Below are 25,335 nucleotides of genomic sequence, written 5' to 3' on the forward strand. Positions count from 1 at the left end.
TTTTGTTTGAAAAATCACATCCGAACTTTAAGAACCGCCCTCGATTTATCTACGAATCGGAAAAAGTTTGGATTCGGGACAATTCGTAGCATTTGTAGCCCATGTGAAAGCCGGGCATTCCAGTTTTATATTAAACACAACAAAACAGACCAAACGATCCTATCGAACACTTTTAGTGCTTATGTCCTATTTCTATAATCGTGGGTGAGAGGGGAATTGGTTCTTTTACGTGCACGCAAATTTTTGCACCGCACCTAGATTCCTTAATAGGCTCTCATACCTACACCACTAACAAATGGGGAATCACGCCAGGAATTACCGAGTTACTTTCGCGGCCAACACCGGGTCGACCTCAGAACCTCCAGGTTATCATGTCAATGTCCCCTTTTAAGGAGGCTATCGCAGCATATCTGTACCGTTTGTATAGCAGATAAAATTACTGGATCGTGGCTTATGATTGGCTTTAAAAGGTGAAATATCAAGGGAGACGTAATAACCCGCATTAACTTTTTAAAATTAAAAATTTATATGGCCATCTGATTTCAATTTCCAACCTATTTATTTGTATTGTAAATAATGCTTTTAATAACAGGGCAAAAAGCGAAAAACTCCATTTGCATTAAACCCAACATAAAATAGACCACCGGTATAGTCCAACTAATAACCAAGCAACTAATGCTTTATATTTTTATAAATGGAATAAATAGTAAAATATCATAATCATTTTTGCATCATCATAAAAAACATCTTAAAGAAGACTGTGATTATAAACCAATATAGAAAATAAACCACATTAAAACTTCTGTGTCGCGATCGGTGGCCCTATATATCTGTTGGCCTTGAAGCATTCAAAGCAGAATGAACGGAACTATCACGCAAACGTCTACATATATCAATTATCATAAGACATCTGAAGATAATGAAACTACTTGAATCTCATGCAACGTCAACTCATGTCAGTCATCACTCGTCGGTTCTCAAGGAATTACAAATCCAAAAAAGGACTATACGTAAAGGATTAGATATGTCTGCCAAATAAATATATTTATCTACTATATTGACATACAAATTGTATTTGTGCGAGTGTGACAGAATATGAGACATTTTCTTTGATGCAAACGCCCCAATGGCAATTTTAGACAGGACCCCATGCAAGATTAATCCGGCCCGGCTTGGTTGAATCTGAATGACTTGATATGTGAGCCTCATTTTCAGGGGTTATTAATAGGTTCCCACTATCACGGTTCGCGCTACGATTGAATCGTGTTTTTTAATCGCTTTAGTAATCGTGGTAATCATATATTAAGGTCAGTCGTAGCATTCGTGTTGATCGCATCGAAACGTAACTGCACGTACCAGACCGTGGATTGATCAATAGGATAATCCTATTGTAACGCATCGCATGACAGTGGGAAGCTAGCATATATTTCTGAAAAAAGAATAGCGTTATTTGAGTACTAACTTCCTCGTCTATCCTTTTTCTAATTCCAAAATCCAAGAAATCCTTTCCTGCGCTAACAATATTTTGTATATAAGGACAATACAAATGCATGTCCACATCATTCCTACAGCACGCTACGAATGAACCTCGCATGGTTTCAGAACGTAATATATTGGTCGGATCAAAAGTACAGCTTACATTTATCATCCTGTACTCTTCCAAACTAATTAGTAGGTTGAAGATCAGAGTATGACAGGTTCGCGAGAAATATGCTTGTATTCGTTTTGAGTTCAGTATCCACATCACGGATGATTCTGATCCAGCTTCGGAAACAGGTATCATCTGGTCGATAACCTAAATGCTATGTCCATGTCCACTCAAACATAAATACAAGCATATTTCTCACGTTAAACTACATACATGTAATGTGAATATGTCAGACTCGGGTCTTGAACCTACTAACTAGATTGGAAGTGGTCTTGGTGATAAATGTAACATGCCATGGCCTTCTACTAGCATGTTGTTCATACGACCTTCCAATTATGTGTAGTAATATAATTAATTAGAAATGTTCATCATAAGTTCACTACGTACTAATCACTTAAAGCACAGGCAGATGATATACACACGGACCACGCCTTTTTAACCTTGTGCGACCCATCTGACAGGGGTGAGAACAATGATGAAAATCGTATTTTCTACTGTTTTAACATCTGGCAAGACTCATTATTTAAGAATGGAATAAATAAAGGGATGCATTAATAAATGAATAAATGCATTTTAAATGAAAGGAGCCACAGTCTCCTTGTTTAACGTCAAAATAAAGTGCTGAATGAAGACATATACACTTTATATTAATTGACAGTTTTAAGCGAACTTTTCAAACAAAGAATCAACACAAAATTAATAGCTTTAACTTAAAAATATTTGAATTTTTGTATGCCATTCTGCTTTAAATAACCGACTTAATAAGGTCGTGGTAGTGGTAGGTTCAGTTCCGAAGGGCTCTATAAAAGTTCAAGCTTCAGGGTTCCAAAATGTAAGTCTGCCATCGAGCGTTAGTGTGGGTATATCTACGTGTCAATGTGGACATGTGCGAAAGAGTCTTACGATTGGACACGTCTTCGTGTTAGTGCATAGGTGACAATAAGAAAGTCTCTACGCATTAATGTGGCTACCTGATCAGTGTGCGTGGCAGTGTCAACATATATGTAATCGTATGGAAGTTTTAGTTTAAAGTATCTACGCTGTGGAAATATCTACTTGTGAAGTGTCTACGTGTCAGTATAAAAGTGTCTACATGCCAGTGCGAAAGTGTTGAGGTCCTTATATGTCAATGTGAAAGTATCTACATGTCTGTTTGAAAGTTTCTACATGTCGGTGTGAAGGTGTTGTTTTGTGTAACTGTCTGCCTGTCAGTTTTGAAATGTCTACCTGTTGGTGTGGATATGTTATAATATGATTCTATTAATAGGTAAATGATACTATTTACGTTACCATGTAAGATTGGTATCTATATAATATTGGTGTTCAATTTTCTTTCTATATTTGGAATGTGATTAATACATTAATATTGATCTAATAAAAACTACCATACTTGACAGAAATAGATTCTTGGGTTGTATCCCGTGGTGATGTGTGGTGGGCAGAAACTAAATGTCCATTCTGATACATTTACTTGTTGCTAATTTATTCACTGACCAGTTTTCGAATTACTTGAGGGTATGTTCAAACCAGTTCATCATATCCAATAGTCTTAAATCGATATATACGTGCATTGTTTATTGTTTGAAATATCTGCATATTTTGTGTGTTTTGTCCGTGGGTTGGTCTTGAGCAATTAATAAAAAGCTGGCTCGCTAAGCAAAAGTCATCGGGTTCGCTCCCGATGTTGGCCAAAAAGGCACTTTGGAATTTTCCTCTTGTCAGTGTTGTGGGATGGAGGACCTGGCAAGGCAATTGTCTAGTCGTTCGGATGAGACGAAAAAACAAACCCTTAAATAAACCCTTTCTAAATAAACGTAGGTCCGATATGTCCGTCTTCATTAGCTTAGTCGGTGCAGAAAGGTAGTACATTATATCCAAATTAAATTTTGACTTGTTTATGTCGCATAATTCAGTGACAGTCGTTTACATGCCTTTAGTAGTATCACAGATCTAAACCAACACCCTGCCCATTGGATCCTGTGTTAACATCGTTGATAATCGAGAATCTATACATCTTGCTTCCAGGAATATTGAAATGGATGAATCTCAGTCTAGTCTATCTTCCGGAAGAATTTCAGACCACAGTAGTAAGGCCGCTTTTGAAGAAACATGGTTTAGACCTAGAGCAATTAAGGAATTACTGTCCAATTGATCTCTAAAATTATAGAACGAGCAGTCTTTCTACGTCTGTCTGAACATCTTTTACATCACAATCTCTATCCAACTTTTCAATCACCGGCACAGTAACGAATCTGCTCTTTTCATGGTTATAAATGATCTTAGATTGCGACTAGATGGAGGTAAAACTGCTCTGTGTGTACTGCTTGACTTCAGTGCATCTTTTGTAGGATACGATTGACTATAGCAGCCCCCTTTCAAGACTTATACAGCATTATGAACTGTCTAATACCGTATTAGAGTGGTTCCAGTCACATTTGCAAAACAGATCGCACAGTGTAATCATTGGAGAAGACATTTCTAATCCTGTTGAACTCAATTGTGGAGTCCCAAAGGGCTCGGTATTGGGTCTGGTTTTATTTACTTTATACACCAGAGATCTTGGAAGGATAGACACCTTTACGCGGACGACTCATGGAATTATTTCACCCTACCTCTGTTTCAGACATTCCAGTACAATCCAAGATCTCCAACTGTTACTGTGAAATCAAACAATGGATGACATCCAACAAACTCAAACTCAACGACGGAAAAAATGATGTACTTTTCCAGGGCCCGAAGTCAAGAAAGGAAACTTACGGTATTCAAGACATAACTGTTGTTGCCTCTTCCATTCCCTTTTCTACAAGTGCTAGAAAACTAGGAGTAATGTGTGATCCTGAATTATCAATGGAGACTCACATTAATTATATATCCAAGGTGTGTTAATTATTAATAAGAAGTGTTGGACTTATTAAGAAATTCTTAACTGCAGAATCCGCCAAACTTTTAGTATCATCTTTGATTCTGTACAGAATAGACTAATGTAACAACCTACTAGCTGGTGCACGATCTACTCTCCATCGTCTTCAGCGTATCCAAAATGCTGGAGCAAGAATAGTGTCACTCCTTGTCAGTGATGCAGGACGGGGGGCCTGGCAAGGTCAGCTGTCTAGTCGTTCGGATGGTACGAAAAACAGAGGTCCCGTGTACACATTGGCGTGCACGTTAAAGATCCCTTGACAGTTGGAATTCGATATAAGAGTAGGCCGTAGTGCCGCTGTCCGGGCAAAATTTCCCTCATAGCACACTGTATAGCGTATGCCAGTCTTCATTAGCACAATTTGGAGCAGAACAGTAGGACGTTAAATCCCATTTCATTTCATTTCACTTCTCGCTTTAGCCACGTAACAAGCAATCTTAAAGACATTTTCTACACTTCCGAATAAAGTATAAAATCGTGTGCTTTACTTTTCGCTGCATGAATGGCATTGCTCAAAATTATATTTCTGGCCTACTAGAACCGTATCCCCATCAAGAACACGAAAATCCAAAGATAAAAATCTTCTTCTTTTGCCAAAAACTAAAACGGTTCGTTTCGGCCAGAAATGTTTTTCGCATGTTGCTCCAACAGAAAGGAAAGAATTACCAATGGACGTCAAGAACTCGCCTTCTATAGAAGTATTCAGATCTAGACTCAAAACATACTTTTTCACAAAAGCATTCACCATGTGCTTGGGCATGCTTAGTCATAAATAGACTATTAGTATTATTGTGTGTGGTGCGGTACTCATGCATTATTAACTCTTTACATATTGTACTGCCATACATACTAAAATCTAATCTCAGAACTGTCTGGTGTGACACACGATATATCGTGGACACTTAAAAAACTTATATTATTGGAACTAATTTTAACTTTGCCCATAATCGTGCTAACTAATCGAGACGTCTTATTTATACTTTACACTCTTTGATAATATGTCTTTTATGTTAGATATTATAATGCCATTAATCAAGATATCCTGTGTCCGCTCTTGAAGCAGAAAAACGTCAAAATCTATGTTTGGTTTATAATTGAAAGAGTTCTTAGAAATGTCTTACACTACACGAGTGTTTTAAATTATATTACACAATTAAAGTCGATAGAGCTTAAAACATCGACATTGACAGCAAACTTTTATTATAAAGTTTCAAAGCGAAAATATATGTCATCGTGTTATTGGAAAGGACGTTAATATTAATCAAGCAAATATTTTTATTAACTTTATAATTCCTCCACCCCCACCCTCTCGTGTCAGCATCGGAGTCCAGATAAATATGTACCGAGCTCACACAGAAAAGTCATGTGTATTTTAAGCCTTCCTTTACCATCACGACCTTTACACCTCGACTGGAGTGGTGGTTGCTTGTTCCTTGAATTATCTTTGTGGGACAAGGAATGTTCTTCCGTTGTTGTTTTTTGGTGTTCCATTTCAAAGGAGGGAGGGGGAGGTCTGTCATTCAGTCACGGTGTAGCGTCGCCTCTCCAACCCAAAATGTTGAACAGATGACAAAACTCATTGTCACGTACAAATGTGGGATCGAAACCAAAACACTTGACTCAATCTAGGTCCCGTGTACACATTGGCGTGCACGTAAAATAACCCTTGGCAGTTGGAATTCGATATAAGAGTAAGCCGTGGCATTAATAGTTCAAAAATAAATTGAAATGTTCATTAAAGTTACTTTATTTCGGGTGAAGCTATGACTGGTTGAAGATGTAACGTAGATCGTTTATTACCATAGAAATTGGCAACCTAGACTAACTATCCCTTTTATCGTAAAAAAAATTAAAATCTTACGGGTGTTGAAATCCATTTAAACACCCGATGGTCTGTCTACATGGTTGATTTTAGGCGTGTCGTGTTGATTAATGTTTAAATAATAATTCATATAATATTACATGTAATGAGAAAAAAAACCCAACAAACAATAAACAACCCGCAATAGGTAGATTTAACTCCTAGATAATGCATCCTTAAGTATGAAGGCTAAACCAAGAAGCCGTGACAAATGGTACTATGAGGTAACATAAGGCAATAAGAAGCGAGGGGTAGGTATCGGCTTCAATACTTTCAACCTTTCGGTAAAAAATTTAACCACAATTTACCTTTATTATTTTTTCACATTTCCATATTTGACTTCATCTTTATTTGCTAAAGAGATGTGAGTAATGTATTATTTTTATTTATAAAATCATTAAATATTCTAGTAATTAACTTAAGACATTAAAAATTTGCTAATCACTTAACATATTAAAAACCCTTTCGCGTGGTATAAGTCTTTCCTTTGATGTTACCAACAATACCTACACATCAAAGAGAGCCGACAATGTGACGTAAGCACAACACGATTTAATAAAAAAGCAAGTCTTGTATCAAGAAATAATACTCGATCTTTTAGTTGGATATATTGAGCTATTTTTCTTTCACGTCCATAGACAGTTTTTTTTCATTGGCATCTTAGAGGATATTTTTTACTTGAATGATCAAATTATTGGAAGCGAGTTCGACGGCCTTTGAAGATTTCTATAATCAAATTACTGTCACTATATTTATTTATATTCATCTATTTTAGCTAATACGCATCTATATGTTATCTTGATATTTTCATTTAATGATTAAAATATGAATTTTATATGATGCGTGCATAAGATTGTTATTTTTCATGACTTTCATATTATTACAATTGAAGATCTAGTGCAGTAAGAAAATCTGCTAAAATGGAATTATTTGAACAAATATGATGATCTTATTTAAAACCAATGGCACCTGCCCACCTTATTGCACTACCATTCTCAATTTATCGTTAGGGGATACAAATCTGGGAAGTCTGATTTTTCAGTCAACATAAAAGATAAAAGTAAATAATATATTATTATGAATTTTAATTACGAGAAATGTTTTATTCTTTTCTTGACTTCCTTGTTTAGCATCAAAGCTTCCTGTATAACTTTGATATTGAAATGTACATGTAGATACATGATGAATGATCTATTGATAATTGGTGGGCCTGGGGTCGCTTTGTAATGTTTTGAGAAACGGTCCCTACAGCATGGATAAGAAACCCCAATTGTACCCCTGTTTTCACATCCACGCCATGGGTTTTTGTTTGGGGGTTGGGATGACCTAGTGGTCTGACTTCCGTTCGGGAATTCGAGGCCCGGTGTGAGCGTATATGACTTGGAGATTACTCCTGGGTTTACTCTGGGTACTCTAGTTCTCTCCCTCAGAAAACCTCCTGCGCTGATTACCTAAAAATAAGACAACTTGTCTGCGATATCACCTAACGTCTTACTTTACTGCAGGTCTACAGCACCGCCATGGCTAATGAAGACTTGTAGTGTGCTATGAAATAAATTTTGTTCGATAGCGTCAAGGTTTCTGGTACGTGCCACCAACGAGTACCCATGTGGACCTGTCATCCGAACGATTAGACGCTTTTTCATATCAGCCACCTTCCACCCCTCTCCTCTCGGAGGTAGGCCGAGTAATGCTTTAAATGTTTGGTTAATTTGGTAGAAATTAATAACAAAAATTACACTGTTACCTGATCGTAAAGTAGAAGAAACCCGGTGATTTTTCTGAATGTGGGTACCTATTGGCGTTGGTAGGATTAGAATCGGATTCTTTCAGTTAACCTTTTGGGGAAAACTTGGTGAATTAAAAACTATAAGCCACTTGCCCGGGCCTTCGCTGCGTGGGGTCTCGTTCCGTTTGAGGCCCTCGTCACCATCAGATAATCGGGGCCTATATAGTCCTGGGCCCTGTTTCTCGAAATTTTAACTAAAAATAAAATCCAATTTTAGTAGATACTTCAATTTTGATTGGCTAAGCACTAAAATCAATCTAATATTATCTAATCAAATTACTAAAATTTGGATTTTATCTTAGTTAAAATTTCGTGAAACAGGCCCCAGGTCTGTAAAACGCTACAATGATGGTGCGCGCGCCAGTGTCTCGCTCTGCCGCAAGTGATCATGTAAGCGATTATCGATCGCTCTAGGTAGGCTAACTGGTATCCAATAATTAAAAACGAAACTTTCGTTATCGTTTCGCTAGGCTCCAGTTACCCCAGAGATACGCCAAAATGACGCTAGAGACCATATATCTTTCAAAAATTTTGAAGGCTATCGCGTGCCCTGTCCCAAACACCCCACCACTCCACCACCCCTTTCTGCATCAGCGCCCAGGACATACTGGATAGTGAAGAAGCGCCATATTCACCAGGCTATCTTAGCTCTCCACATTGTCATAGAAGACTCCGAATGTCATGACGCATGTTTGTAGATATGTGTTCTGTATACTGATAGAACACCTTAATTGATAGACAGAGTGGTATTAAACTATTTGCCTCACAGAAAATTAAAAAATCTTCTTTTTCTTTCAGCTTATTGTAGGTTATTATAGGAGCGGCAGGCCGTGATTATTGTACTTATCATATAAATCTTCAGACGACGTGCGACGAGTTCGCTGTCTTTTCTAGGATACAGACAATATTGAAAGAATAATCAGAAATCTTCAGGCGTACACCAAAAGTTAATCTTAGATAAATGGTAGGTTTGGGTCATCAATGAACTTAGTCTCGGTTGTGATCCCAGTGTTAAAGCGACATTTCGCCTGATTTAAAGAAATAACAAATGAAATGAAATGAAGTTTAACGTCCCACTATTCTGTTCCGACTGGGTTAACGGGGACGGGCATACGGCCTACTCGAATTCCAACTGCCAACACCAGGATCGAACATGGGAACTCAAAGTTAGCAAGCCAACGTCTTACTCACTTAGCCACCGTGGCTCCCTTAAAGAAATAACACACATCGGTAAAGCGAACGAGGTAATTCATTAAAGTTAAATCTTCTGTTTTGTTGGATCATGACTTTAAACGTAATATTCTAAAAAGGAAACAAACCCAATATATTACACAGATGGGCGACGGTTTTGTGATGCACTAATATTTTCCCGACAGATAAAAAAATCACACAATTGCATGAAAATGGTACTAAATGTGTGCTTCTACCTACATGCCAGTATTCACTTTGCTCATTCCCAACTCGACGAAAATGAATTTAGTGAATTTAGTGACAAAAATTCAGTCCCGCTAAAAAATGTGTGTTCGTTGATATGTCTCTTTAGCGTCTTCGTGATTAATAGTTATGACAAACGTATTCTAAGAGCGTTTTTATATCAATTTCCAGTCGAATCTAATTCCAGGATGGATTGTGTTAGTTTCCCAAAGGGATGCTTTTAATCAAAGTATTAATTATATACTTTAGATAGAAGAATATGTTCATAAAAGCCTAAAAAATATATATTTCCCGTGAAGTTTTCTTATTTACTTTTGAAATTTAACCCTGTCTTTTTCTTGGCATGTATTGGTTATAGGGAATTAATGCAAGACATTAATCGACTTCCCAGTTAATTCCAATGAATAATGTTCTCCGATGTCACCGACAAATATTCGTCAAAGACTTGGTGTCTCGACTGTTCACATCCTCAAATGTGGGCGTTTCTCAAGTGCACACAAGTCGAATGACGGATGATTTTGGTTATGTTACTTATTCATCTCAAACATAAGGTCATAGACATGCATTACGATCTAGTCTCCATTAAGAAAAACTGATGTATGTTTTTTTTATTCCCAATACAAAACATTTATTCGTTCTTGTCACCACGGCAACGATCTTTCAAGCAACGATTCTGAACCGTTTATTGTTCGATATATTTAAGGTAATGTGTCTTTTACAATACCTGGTGTATGCTAAATTTAATAAAATTTGGAACCCGGGAGGTTTTTTCATTCTATGACGCAATATGACTAGAACCAGACACCAAGACTCATTTGAAACTTGGTAAAACACAGATTGATTGTATAACTTTATTAACACAAACTCAACTTGTGCGATTCCTCTAAATTAATCAGATTTTCTTCGTCTTGTCACGCAACACACGTACGTCCCACGCCACAGTCCACCAACAAGATTGGAAAGACAAAAGACGGGCAATAAATCAGATAATAGCGTCACCTATCGATAAAAACTGTCCTCTTGAATAAAAACTATTTAACCCCGAGACCGCAGTTAGTTAATCACTGGATCTATTCATTTACAAATAAAGGTTTTAACGTGACATCTATAAAGATTTCTAGATAAAGTTCAAATTGGATTGAGTTTTGCTTGTAAAAGCTATGAAATCAGTAGCATAGGTACAATGATAACTTAGTTTAAAATGGTGACAGTTTGAATTAAGACGCCGAAATTACGGGACAAGCCAGGGGACCATGTACAGCAGGCAAGAGGATAGTGTGAGTTAAGAGGCCGAAGCTCGCTCGGGGACCACAGGTGGTACAATCCCAATGGAATTTGCACTCGTGTCGAACCGATCTATTGTACGGATAAGTAGATCGATGCCAATTTCGAAAAAAAAAAATCATGTATTTAATTTCACCCTTTTAATTTTTGTTTAAATAAAAGAGGTCTAAGGATTTTAAATATCATGCATTTTGCATAGAAAAGGTGTGTGTGTGGGGGGGGGGGGGGGCGACGACGACAACGACGACATTGTTCATGTGAAATAACATTGGCTTTGATATCCCAGAACCGCTTAATACTTTAAACGACTTAAAAAAAAACATGTACATATATGTCATAATATTATATATTAAGCTTACTCTTCCGGACACCTGTTACCACTGTTTGTCGTGTATTTTGTACACGGTGAACAGTCCATTTGCTGATTACACTATTTTGCCTATACTGTTTTCTTAGGACTTCGAATTTTGTCTAATGGTTTGAATTGTTCGTACTTGGTTTTATTTTATATTATGAACTTTGACAACGCTGTATCTTTAAGAATAATCATATTCAAGATCTGAACATTTACGTCAATATAATTCATGATAGGCATCGGATTAAAGAAATTACTCCTTATATAATGGAATAAATAACAGGGAGTGTCGGAAGAAATATATTGAGTAAGGCAACAAGATTTGATTTCAACAAATTTTTTTCTAAAGGTTATCGTAAACACATCAGAACAGACGGAAACATAAACAACATGGCGGACACTGACGCATCCTCTTGCAAAAAGACATAAATAAAATACAAAAAGGAGAGGAATTAAAGATATTGATTTGGAATAAAGAAAGACCCATCTCCCTCAAGTAGGAAAATTTATCATAGATTACTGCAATGGGGTTATTAATTAATAAAAAAGTAATTAATAATTCAGTAGAAAAGAGCTATAGATTTCGTCATTGTTTTTGTTATTTAGTTAATGAGACGTGTCTGCCAGTGACATTAAAATGTGTCATATCCGGCGTGCCTTTGTTCTAAACTCCAACTCTTCTTGTTGTCATTTACTATTCACCACGTAGGTGTCAAATGAAATACTACAAGTAGCTTTATTTAGTTGTCACGAGCCCCTGCTGCCATTATCCATTGATTGGGTCATTAAACGACAGACATAAGAATGGAATAACCGTCAATGTCAATTCAACCTAGCCTGGTGGTCGATTAATAAATATCGGCAACATTTTCAATAGATATTGAGTTTGAACTCATCATCGTTTATTAAACTTGTCTGCGATATCATTATATTGAGGAAGTGGACGTTAGAATACATCTATGTTATATACATTATTTCTTCTAATGCAGACTAAAAGCGTTACAGTTCACAAACTGTTCGCCGAGCGATTCCTTTCTTCGTAGTTACATCATATTAGTTTGTTGGGGTTTTGTTTAATATAAGGCTCCCGCATTTAAATGTGATCGTAATATTTTGCCGCCACCGCTGTCCGATGGTGGCACAAGCGAATAATTGAAATAAAATTGAACTACATGTTATTCTCGAAATGACCTAGTTTGTGTCGAGTGAATGTTAAACCCCATCGCTCTCTATAATTATTATCTGAAAATTGTATGGGTTAACACTCACGTGGATATAATTATCTTGTGATCATTTTGATATATAGCGGATTTCGGCGATAACTTTCGAGGGACAATATCAGTATCGTCAAATGTTTTACAAAAGTGTGTTATATAATTGACTATATAAAAGACAAACCCGGTTGATTTTCTACGAAGTTATGTCCCTTTGTATCGAGAGAGAGAGAGAGAGAGAGATGGGGTTTTACGTCCACTCGACACAAACTAGGTCATTTCGGGACTAACATATGGTTTAATTTTATTTCAATAATTCGCTTGCGCATAGGGGTCTTTAGCAGTGGCAGGAAACCGGAGGACCCGGAGAAAACCCACGAGGTTGGACAGGCGACCGTACTCCTTGTCACGTACAACCGGGGATTCGAAACCACGCCAGTCGACTCAATGACAGACTTTATGATACAGCGCGCGCACGCTAACCATTCAGCCATCCAACCACCACCCTTTGTATCGAAACCGTGTTATCATGGTTTTTTTCCTGGCCAAAATACTACAAAGATGTCCATTTATATTTAAAGATTTTGTGTAGTAGACGCTCACGGCCATTATCTATTCACTTGATTTGATACTATACTGTTACATTGTCCGTGTGTTATGTGTGTGATGTGTCTTGTCCGCGGGTGTGTCTTCTAGACTTATGTTTGTTTATGTATGGTACATTTGTCTTAAATTTACTGTTGCTACCAGGGCCGCTACAACTGTGAAACAACATTAAGACCGGATCGGGGGGCTCTGCAACCTAACAAAATAAATAACATTTATGGGCCCCTTTGGCCTCGTTATTACAATGTTCTCGATTTCCAAATGTAAACATTGTTTACAATGTGGAGACTAATATGAATACCCTACCTATCTTCTTCAATTTCCGACATTAACTTCCGAGTTTATGAACCTTCAACACGACACCAAAGTACGTTTTAAATAAATAAAATAAGAAAACAAAATCAAATCACCCGTTTCGCTAAGATAGACCTCAGCTGTAATTCTGTCATTATCATAGCAAAGTTTGATATAAACAATAAGCAAAAAACTTCGTTGAGTATAATGGAATGATGAAATGGTTTTTAACGTCTTACTTTTCTGCATCTACTGGGCTAATGAAGACGGGCATACGCCATGAAGCGTATTATGACGGTTTCCGTCCGGTTTCCTACGGCTACCCTTATATCGAATTCCAAATGTGTACACGGAACCGTAGTTTTTCGTCCTATCCCAACAACTAGACAGCTCGTCAGGCCTCCCTCCTGCACCATTAACATGCGGAAATCACGCCGGAGAGTCCCGGGAGCGAACCCGAGACCTCCAGGCTAGCGAGCTAGCGTCTTACTCACTGAGCCAACGCGGCTCCCCATAGTGGAGGAGTATGATGAAACAAGCTTTAACTAACAGGCTTTATTTTTTTAATTGTTTTCTGCTATTACCATATTTTTTATATCACAATTTTATTGAAAACATTAATGCTTTTTTATACCGTAATGGATATCCGCCAATTCCATATTTTTGATAGAATTATTCGGATGTAAATATTAGTCTTTCAGTACATTATCGACATACGGTCCATTATTGATAATTATAGGACAACGTAATTACAAATTAATTCTAAATTAATCATCCGAATTGACATCGTGCACAATTTAAACACATTAATTGGAACAATATTGGTCTCAATTCATTAATTATATCAGCCGCCTGGCGATACCCATATAAGTCCCTCTCCATTCAAAACGAACGAGGATTATTGATTTTTCAAGGTTTTAAACTGGGTTAGGCTACATAATAGATCTTTTGTCTATTTATTCAGATTGAAATGGTTCAACCAAAAACGGCATTCTCCCCTTTTCATAAGATATTTTCACCGTCGTGATTCCTATTCTGTAACACCTGGTACCATTTTTCAATAGTCTCATATGATAAACCATTTGCTACTGTGAGGAGTTGAACTTTGTCCATTTACCTTTATATTGTGTTCATTAGCCCAGTCGGAACAGAAACGTCGGACATTAAACTCCATTTTGTTTCATGTCTTCCATGGTTATTATTGAATGTACGTCTTCACCTTGCAAGAGATATCTGGTGTTATAGAAAAAGTACATCCTACCCTGTGTATGTCATACATTGTAACTTGTTGTAGAACTGAGAGTTAATCTCACCAGCGGTTATAATAATTATAACCAAATTCTCCGAAGAACTAACATTTTATTAAAACCAATTCTTATACAATACAAATAAATGTTTCTATTTGTTTTGATAATAATTCTCTTAGAAATCAATCTGTTCTCGAAATAACACATAGAAAGTGATTCAAAGTGTCGCGTTTGCCTTTGGACTTTGTTTCGGATCATAGAGCAAAGACCTGTAATATTGAAACTGATATCCATCAAAGCAAGGAATATCCAGTTAAGTCTTTGTCTCTCTTTATTTAATCGATGGGTACATTGTAGTCGTAGTCTGTGTCATCAAGTTATGTTAGTAATAAAACAATATAAATTTCTGATCGTGTCTTTTTCAACCTCTTATTACTCATACTTCTTTTGTTCCAATCAGGCTGTACCATTCTCATTGTTCTAGGTGATCAAGGCTAGTCGTGTTTGTGACTCATTAACCAGACGCCTATCTTTAATTATCACAAGTGTTTTTATGTTTATTAATACCATAAAAGTAGCCATCATATCCCGAGGCGATGGATGCCCATGACAAGAACAAAAAAGGAATGAAGTCTATTGTTCAGAAACCAAGGAATATCAGAATTATTCAAACTTTCAGGATTTCCATATTTGTTTTTGCATCAATGATTATGAACCTCAAACATTATGGTTTATTTATTTACATTTGCACAGTGACTCAATCTGGAAGGCGCTGACACCCCTGTAGCACACTGCATGGTGTATGTACGTCTTATTTTCCCGGTTCGTACAGAAATGAAATGAAATGGGGTTTAACGTCCTACTGTGCTGCTCCGACTGGGCAAATGAAGACGGGCATACGTCATGCAGTGTGCTATGAATAAACTTTTGCCCGGGCAGCGCACTGTGGCCTAGTCTTATATCGAAATCCAATTGCCAAGAGATCTTTTACATGCACACCGCTGTATATACGGGACCTCGGTTTTTCGCCCATCCGAACGAATAGACGGCTGTTCTTGCCAGGCCCTACGCACTGCACCACTGACAAGGGGAAACCACGTCGGAAATCCCGATGAACTTTCTTGGCCAACGCAATGATTGAACACGCAACCTCCAGACTAGCGAGTCAATGTCTTTTCTACTTAGCCACCGTGGATCCGGTTCGTACAGAGACGTAGGATGTTAAACACCATTTCATTTCATATTATCAAGTTACTTGTATTGTCTTTTCCCAACTTAAATCGAACTGGAATGTGACAAAATGTTATCTGTTCATCTATTACGACTTGCCTTCTTCGTTAAAATCAACCTTATGCATTTGAGCGAGAACATACCTTATTGGCAGTGAAACGATATATGTCTATCTCCAATTGATATAACCATTTCAATTATTAAGCAGTTTATTGATGTAGCTGTAATGTATTTGCTTTCATCCGAATGTCAGCCACCGCTAAAGTCTATTCAAAATTCAATTTAATTTTAGTTTTAGTTAACCCTATTTTAGGGATTTTAACTTTTTGTGAAACAGGGTCCAGTTCAGGCTATCTCGTTCTAGGACACATGATGCCCCGTCCTCAATCAAGGAGTTCATAAAAGAAAAATAATGTATTTACTCTGTAAAAAATAACGAACCTTAATCCAAATTATAAGAAAATTTCTGGCAAAAAGGTTTTAAATATTATAGAATCGGACCAGCCAAAATACGATTGCTGACGCTTATGACACAAAACGTAAGACTGTAAAGAAATGAAATTATTTTGAGTACGAAACAATGACTGATCATCTCAATCTTTCATTGTCTTTGAGAACGACCACAAAAGACAAAGCTATCCTTTTTAAGCAGCTGTTCGGGCGTGGTCTTCAGTGCTTCGCAACCTATACAGAACTGACATTTTAAGTGTCACCGGACACCAATAGCGCATGAAATTTCTAATTTCGTAGAAAAAATGTACTGGTTAATTGATGGTTTCATTTAAGTTTACTTTTCATACAATTTGAATTGCTTCTGTCAATAAAAGGGATACAATGTATATCAATTCTAAAGTTGAATTAATTTATGATAGACATATTAGAGACTAATCAGAAAAAGAAAAGTCATTGCTTAATTTGCTATATATAGAGGATATTTGTCGTTTTAGAGTAAATAACATATTTTATTTCATCGAGAAGCAAGAAAACTTATATTTTCACGAATGCGTAGCATGAGTGAAAATATAAACGTTTTCTTGCTTACAGATGAAATAAAATACGTTATTCACGACAAAACGACAAATGTTCTATTTATTTTATGATTTTACAATCATTTTAGGTAAAAACAACATGGACTACTTTAGCCAGTGGAATAACACTTTTATTTCACTGATAAAACGCGGTATTCCACTACTGATAATAAAATAAATATATATATATTATATTGCTTTGTATTAGGAAATTTAAGAAAAATAGTTTGTGTAAACTAATGACAGTATGAACCAGATAATAATTATAAGTACATAATATATGTATCATTTCTTTCCTTAGTGGACAAAATACATATTTTATAATTAGATCACAAATTATTTTATTTTTCTAAAGGAAAATGTATAATGGAATGTATAACTCCATAGAAAAAGCGTTAAATCCGTGGCCAAAAACTTAAGATGTAGTACAAAACAACAACAAATATACAGCAAATTCAGTATGCACACTTTGTAAAGAAGTTGTATATACCATCGTCATTAAATAGTATTTCATTCATTCATTTTATATGATCGTCTTAGTAATCTGTGAGAATAATGAATGAAAAGGTCCCGGGGTGAAATTAACATCATCTAGAATAGGTAACTGTCTATTATCACACTTTCATTGATAATACCCACGTGCCATGGATTACACCGATAACGCCCCTTATAGATAATCATCGGTGAATTGTGAAAAAACTATTCACTGCTTAATCATGCATATAGGCTATTAAATGGTGTCATTATAAAAATAAGCGGGGGGCAAAATGGCGGACAATAGGAATCGTCGGTGAGGTGAATGGAGTACAATACGAATCCTACCCCTTGATGTACCTAGAAACAATACGACACGGCTTTATGATGGACCGATTTGTATACACATCTATTTATTGAAAACTGCATGCCATCTGTTGTAAATTTAAATTCAATACATTATAAAGTATTATATATGTTATATTGTTTATAAGGTATTTGGGGGGTTGGATGGCTGAATGGTTAGCACGTGCGTGCTGTATCATAAAGTCTGTCATTGAGTCTACTGGCGTGGTTTCGAATCCCCGGTTGTACGTGACAAGGAGTAGGATCGCCTGTCCAACCTCGTGGGTTTTCTCCGGGTCCTCCGGTTTCCTCCCACTGCTAAAGACCCCTACGCGCAAGCGAATTATTGAAATAAAGTTGAACCATGTGTTAGTCTCGAAATGACCTAGTTTGTGTCGAGTGGACGTTAAACCCTATTTCTCTCTCTCTCTTTATAAGGTATTTAGTGATAGGACTAACATTGAAAAAAAACACGAATACAAGTTTATGGATAACAATCACTAGCAACTTTAATAGTGCAACGTTTCGGCAAGTATCCTCTTATCGTTATCAAGCACAGGGTAAACGATAATATGATACAAAAACCTGGGAGTAAGCATTCGTATGTCTATCTAATTTGAAGTGTAGTGCGACCGGCTTTGGCCTGTTGTGTCTAATATCTACATAGTGTTCCTTTATTCGTTTTGAAACGGGGGGTTCGATGGCTGAATGGTTAGCGTGTGCGCGCTGTATCATAAAGTCTGTCATTGAGTCGACTGGCGTGGTTTCGAATCCCCGGTTGTACGTGGCAAGGAGTAGGGTCGCCTGTCCAACCTCGTGGGTTTTCTCCGGGTCCTCCGGTTTCCTCCCACTGCTAAAGACCCCTACGCGCAAGCGAATTATGTAAATAAAATTAAACCATATGTTAGTCCCGAAATAACCTTGTTTGTGTCGAGTGGACGTTAAACCCCATTTCTCTCTCTCTCTCTCGTTTTGAAACGGCACGTTTGCTTTCTCCTTCGTACGTATTGTTTTTTGCAGGAGCATGTTAGTATGCAGACTATATTTCTACTTAAACAATTATAGTATAAAAATGTAGAAGAAGCCACAAAGACAAGGATTAATATTTGTTTAAATATATAAAAGAGATCAAAGACTAAATGGACTTATGATTGCAAGCTAGACATTGACAAAAACTACGATACTTAGATAATTAGGAAGCCATTACACAAAGTAATTGGTTAAGGTCTAGGTAGTTAAAGAAAACATATTTAGTTTAAGCTCAGCTAAGGGTAAAAGAGCGGCTGCGAGACTACAAACACCAAGTCATCATCTGTGAGTGCGGAGAAGAATGTACAGTACCACCAACCATGTCCTGGTAGACTGCGAGGTATACAAGGAGGAGAGAAGGGAACTAGTGAGAACAATGGAGTCCAACAACATACCATTCAACACTAAGAACCTACTCTTCCCGAGACCAGATCTGAAACTGCAAATCTTCGAACAAATCCACGCCCTAATGGACACAGTTGGACTAAGTAGAATAGTGAAGTAAGAGGGGGTCACGGTTAGACGGGCCCGGCATCTAAACACTAAACTACATAGGGGATTTATACCAAACTGGCAGGATAGTGGAGTAAGGGCGAGTCACGACCAGACGGACTCGGCATCTAAACGCTATTCCACGAAAAACAGACACCAAACCTACAGAGTGGGATAGTGGAGTAAGGGGAGGTCACGATAAGACGGGCCTGGCACCTAAACACAAACCCCACAAAGATGGCATCTACCAAACTAGCAGGATAGTGGAGTAAGGGGGAGTTACGGTCAGACGAACTTGGCACCTAAACACTATTCCGCAAATAAAACTGATACCAAACCCAAAGAGTGGGATAGTGGAGTAAGGGGAGGCCACGATAAGACGGGCCTGGCACCTAAACACTAACCCTAAACGATGACATCTACCAATCCAGAAGCAGACGAGATCATCTACCAAACGATATGTTTTATATTAAATAAAGGGAAGAACTTCCCACTAAACCAAATCCATGGCCTAAGGTCAAATGGAAAGATTGCAAAATCATATTCTAAAAAACAGGAATCAGCTTCGGCTCTCCTATGTCTTGTCTGCGATATCACTTATGTGGAAGCAGACGTTAAACACCAAGAACGAACGAACGAGTTTAAGCTTGAAAAACATAACTAATCAATTATGTCAAAGGTATTGTGAATTTCAAATTAATAAAATTAAAAAAAAAAACATAACTAATCAATTATGTCAAAGGTATTGTGAATTTCAATTAATAAAATTAAAAAAAAAATTGACTACAATTTTATGAGTTCACTTAGGCACAGTTAATGAATTAAAATGTCATAGGCTCTATGAATATGAAGACCATCGTCGCGGTTTTATTTGGGCTGGTATCTCTTGATGAGGCACTGCTTCTGAAAGTTTACGTACTTTTTGGTTGTGTATGTTGGAGTCTAAGATTTTAACGCTGTCCCAATTAACTTTATTATATATGTTAGCAAAGATAATTCAACCGATATTACAACTATAATGAATTTCATTATTTGCAGAAAAGGAACATTCAGAAAAACGTAGTGTATACAGACAGAATCAGTGTATTTATCGTTAATTTGTAGTTTGCGATACTCAGTGGAAGAATTTATGGAAGAAAAAGAAATGGTCTGATTTAAAACAAGCTCGTACAATTGTGTGCACACTGTACTTTACTGTGGGCTACTTGTGCCCGTCGGTCACTTTTTGCAATAATTTGGGCGATATTGACAGAAAACTCTCTTATCGGTGCATGGTTAGTAGAGTCGTTTTTGCCAGAATTTTAATAATCCATAACCTTGTCATGGGGAATGTGCATATCTATAACATATCGGTCCTTGTCGGTGACTATTTATATTAGAGAGGTTTTGCAACTTTACGTTAAAAAATACACTAACATTACATTCAGACGGTAAAACGTCATCAGTTTTTGTGACTTATGACGTATAGCGCACGTCACGAAAGTGTGGCAGACGGACAGCAGTGCCCATAACTGTAAGTTCACAACAAGCCGAACTAAACCGTATTTAACTTCTTTGGTCCAGTCCATATTTCTTTGAAGGCTTAGCCAGGTAAGATAAATGGTCCTGATCTCACTCCGTCGCTCCTTCGCTTAGCTATCAGTTCACAGGTCGATCGGAAGAAGGCACGGAAACAAAATTATTAGGACCACTGGCACTATGTGACTATGACGACTATGGCCTTGTCACTGTGTGCTCACTTCTATATACTATCTTATAGCCTATTTAACGCGAAGGGGCAAACATGTATTTATCGGCTTCCATAATTTACACCTTTCGGTAAAGATTTAACCATATACCTTTATCATATTTTTCCGTTTCAATATTCAACGTCATCTTTAATTGCTAGGCCCCTGTTTTATTTCGAGCATTATAAATAAACGACTAAGCTAATGAAGAGGGGGTAAACTAAATAGATGTGTATATAGTTTGCTTTAAAAAAAGCTTAACATTACCATTCTAATGAAGCTCATCATCATAATACAGATCTAGTCATGTGAACCTAGACCGACTTCATATTTCACAGATAATTCTGTGATATGGAAAACACCCAATAATTAATGACTATTGACAAGGCAGCACCATGAAATATAGGATATGTCAATCATACATGTATAGTGGGTACATTGATTATTATTATTTAAACATGAGCATGATTCATGACCAGTAATTAGAAAAATAATTACACCAATTAATCAACTTGATTAATATTTTCTTTATTAGAGCCGATAAACAAGAGGGTGTCGGAATTGTGAGTTATAAATGTAAAAATCAACAAAGAAAATGCTTCATAATTTGGTAAATTAATCGACTCAATGCAGTAGCAGATTTCTGGGTACCGCTTATTTTCTTTTTATACTCTTAAATCGATTACATACGGGACTTTCGAGGGACTTCACTCCATAAATTCCCCTCCACCCTTATTCCAACTTTCGAAACTGTTGCTCACCGTCATGAGGTGGTCTAAACTGACCTTTCTTAGATAATGTGATGATTTTCGGGTAACCGTTCATAGGTGGATCCAGAGGTCGGATGTTTTAATGAGTTCCACAGTGGATGTTCAGTTATTCATACTGTTAAATTGCGCTATTCACGAACAAGTGAGTAAAATGAAGATTTCCAATAAGTTGATCCCGGAGTAACAACGTTGTGGTAAGCCTAGATAGCCCATGCATCTCTCGATCCGTGTGGTGTTGATGTGCTAATATAGTGAATACGAAACACGACTTGATCAATGTAACATCGTTTCCACTACACAGGATGCCTTTTGAATTTGATGACTTGAAGTATGGCAATTCCTCCAGACTATGAAAATAAGCCAACTCAATAACTAGCCCCTTCTTTACAGGTACACATTTAATCGGTCTAAATATCCACACCTCTGCTACCAGAATATGGGCATTTGAAGCACGCTAACGTTGTTGTCTGAACAATGTGTAAGGTTCATTTATATTGCTTTTATACGCTGATGAATTATTCTGAATTAAAGTTAAAAAGGACAGGACGCCTTTCATTGGTGTACAAAAAAATAGCGTGTTAGTTTAATTAAACTTTGTGTGCTGATTTGTTTGTTTGGATATAAGGAAACACAATACGTAGAGATAAAACCCATTTTGTATTCTACAGACGAAAGACAAGTAACAGGTCCTGTTATTTTAACTGTAATCAGATTAGGGCCTGTACGTGTAAACATAATTACATATTAATAAAAAAGGACATGTACGCGTGTAAACGTAATAATAATAATAATTTATTTTATTACAGTCACAAATCAATTGAATATTTACAGAGATAGTACTCAACAGAATACAAATGATTCCTGGCCAACAAAGATCTACGAGACACTACAGATAAATAATTACAATAATATAATAAATACAGATAAAACATTTTATTACGTAATCACATGTATCTAAAATATCTATTCAAATCATAAAATTTCACACGATATCCAAAATTATAAGGCAATGAATAGAGATAAAACCAAGTTATTAATATTATAACCATTTGTATAGTAAATACCTATTCTATAATGATAAAATTCCATCCGATATGTTAAAAATCAATCATACAAATTTTCTAAAAGGAAACATTTTGGGCCAGTCACAGAATTTCAAACTACATTTATACAGCGTTTTTCGGGATGTTTCGTCTGTTATTCAATTTGTCTAAGAATACTCCAAGTTAGAATTCAATGGGATTTTATTAAAATAATATAGAAACTCGTCGTGTGGCTAAAATATTGTAATATTGATTTTGTAACTTTAATAAAAGTTCTGATCTTATGTCATTGTAACACAGGCATTGGGTTATAAAATAGAATTCATCTTCAACCAGGTTACTATCATAGTCTTTGGTCAAGGGGAGTTTGGGGGGTTTTGTATATCCGCCAGTCTCTAATAGTAGATTAATTAGGAGTAGGTTCTGTACGTGTAAACATTAATCCGGATTTGGTCATGTAAGTGGAAGGTGCGGTCACACTGGAGGTTTCATATGAATTGAATTCAGAAAAAAACTCTTATTCCAGATTTAGGCGGCACACTCTATTCGCTAAAATCTGAACTTAATCCGAAATAACGACACCGTATATTTTTCCGAATTCAATCTTGAACAACTATTCCGAATCGAGTTATTCGCAGTCAAAATTTTAGTGGGCGCGCTTGATTCAAATCAACGGGTTTACCTGAACTGAATAACTTTGCGCGAATGTTCACTTCTTATACTTCCGTTTTGTTGCTTGGAGGGAAACGTGTATATTTTCCGGGCCCAATATTCTGAAAATAGATAAAAACATGACTATTGCAAACACAAATCAGTTTGGATATAGCCTACATAGCCGTAGCCTACATCACTGAAGCATACTGCGGTATCACAGCCAGTTAAAATATTAAACATTAGCAACATACGATCACAAATACGATATGAATGTCGTTCGCTGCAGCTAGTTATTCGCATTCAGTGTGGTGCGTTTCAATTTGAATTCTATCCGAATAAGCTGTAGTGTGACGCAACGCTTTTAATCGGAGACAAACCAATTCGAATTGCGGAGGCCGGTCTCCGGAATTCGCATTGAATGCGCATGCAGTGTGAGCGTAGCTTTAAGGTAATAACATATTAATCTGGATTGGGTCATGTACGTAAACACATAATAATAACAGCATGCATTTGATTTTTATCAGGTACTATAATATAGTGGTATCCTTTCGACTACAGTAATTACATTGAGCTTTATTTCCGCCTTACGGACAGGTACATAATAACACGTGGTTTATGTCTTAGTGGACACGATACCAGAATGCATTTCATCACGTGAGTAGGATTATAAAGCCATGGTCAGTGTAAAATACTGTCATCATATTATTAATTAAAAAGAATTATAGTAGTAGGTTTGTGTGTAGTAACCAAATACCGTATATGTTGTGATAAAACAAATTATATATATATATATACGTATTGAAATATATTTTTAAATCAATGTTCAGATATTCCACATCAACTTTGTGTAGGGTGGAGGGCCTGACAAGGGGACAACGTGAACAAACTGGCTTGTGGGGGGGGGGGGGCACGATGGCACAGTAAGTAAGACGCTGGCTCGCTTGTCTGGGGGTCGCGGGTTCGTTCCCAGTGTTGGTCGAAAAGGTCATTGTGGTTTTCCGGCTTGGTTCCCCTTTGTCAGTGGTGTAGGACGAGGGGTGGGGGGCTGCCATGTACAGCTGTCTAGTCGTTCGGATGGGACGAAAAACATAGTTCCCGTGTATACATTGGTGTACACGTAAAATATCCTTTCTCGGTTGGAATTCGATATAAGAGTAGGCCGTAGCGCCGCTGTCCGGGTAACATGTCCCCCATAGCTCACTGTTTGGCGTATGCTCATCTTCATTAACCCAGTTGGAGCAGAACAGTGGGACGTTAAACCCCATTTAATTTACACATTGGCTTGCACTTTAAAGAACCATTGACAATTGGAATTCGATTTAAGAGTAGGTCGTAGCGCGGTAACCGCTATCTGGACAAAATTTCCAGCACACTGTCTTCATGATCCCAGTCGATGCAGAGCATACTATACTATTAGCACTATACGCTATATAATTAAGAGTCTGTTTAGGGCGCAATATGTTTGTTTATATTTACGTGTAAAGTGTGTAACATTATGATAAATGGTAGGTAAATTACCCGAACATAATTACAGGTAAATCACAGGTAAATGTTATATTGTGTTTAGATACCGCGGGTCCTACTTTAACCGTATTACATCATTTTTCTCACAATGAATCTATTTGATTGGTTAAATGTCACAGACATAGTTCGAATTGTTTATGTTAAGTCGCGAAATTTATCACCCTGTTCCGTGTGAATTAAAGGACGAGTTTGTGTAAACTAGAAATGTATTTTTTTTAATTAATTACAAATTAACATGTTGTTGTTGATTTTATGTTGTTTAGGTTTATCGAAGAGGTACCTGTCGATTTACAATATCTGCGACAAATATGTAGAAAGATATCATTCCATGCAGGTCGGACAGTTTACACCGTGTCAAGTATGTGCT

Source organism: Patella vulgata, chromosome 4 (assembly GCF_932274485.2).
Source record: "Patella vulgata chromosome 4, xgPatVulg1.2, whole genome shotgun sequence".
NCBI lineage: Eukaryota > Metazoa > Mollusca > Gastropoda > Patellidae > Patella > Patella vulgata.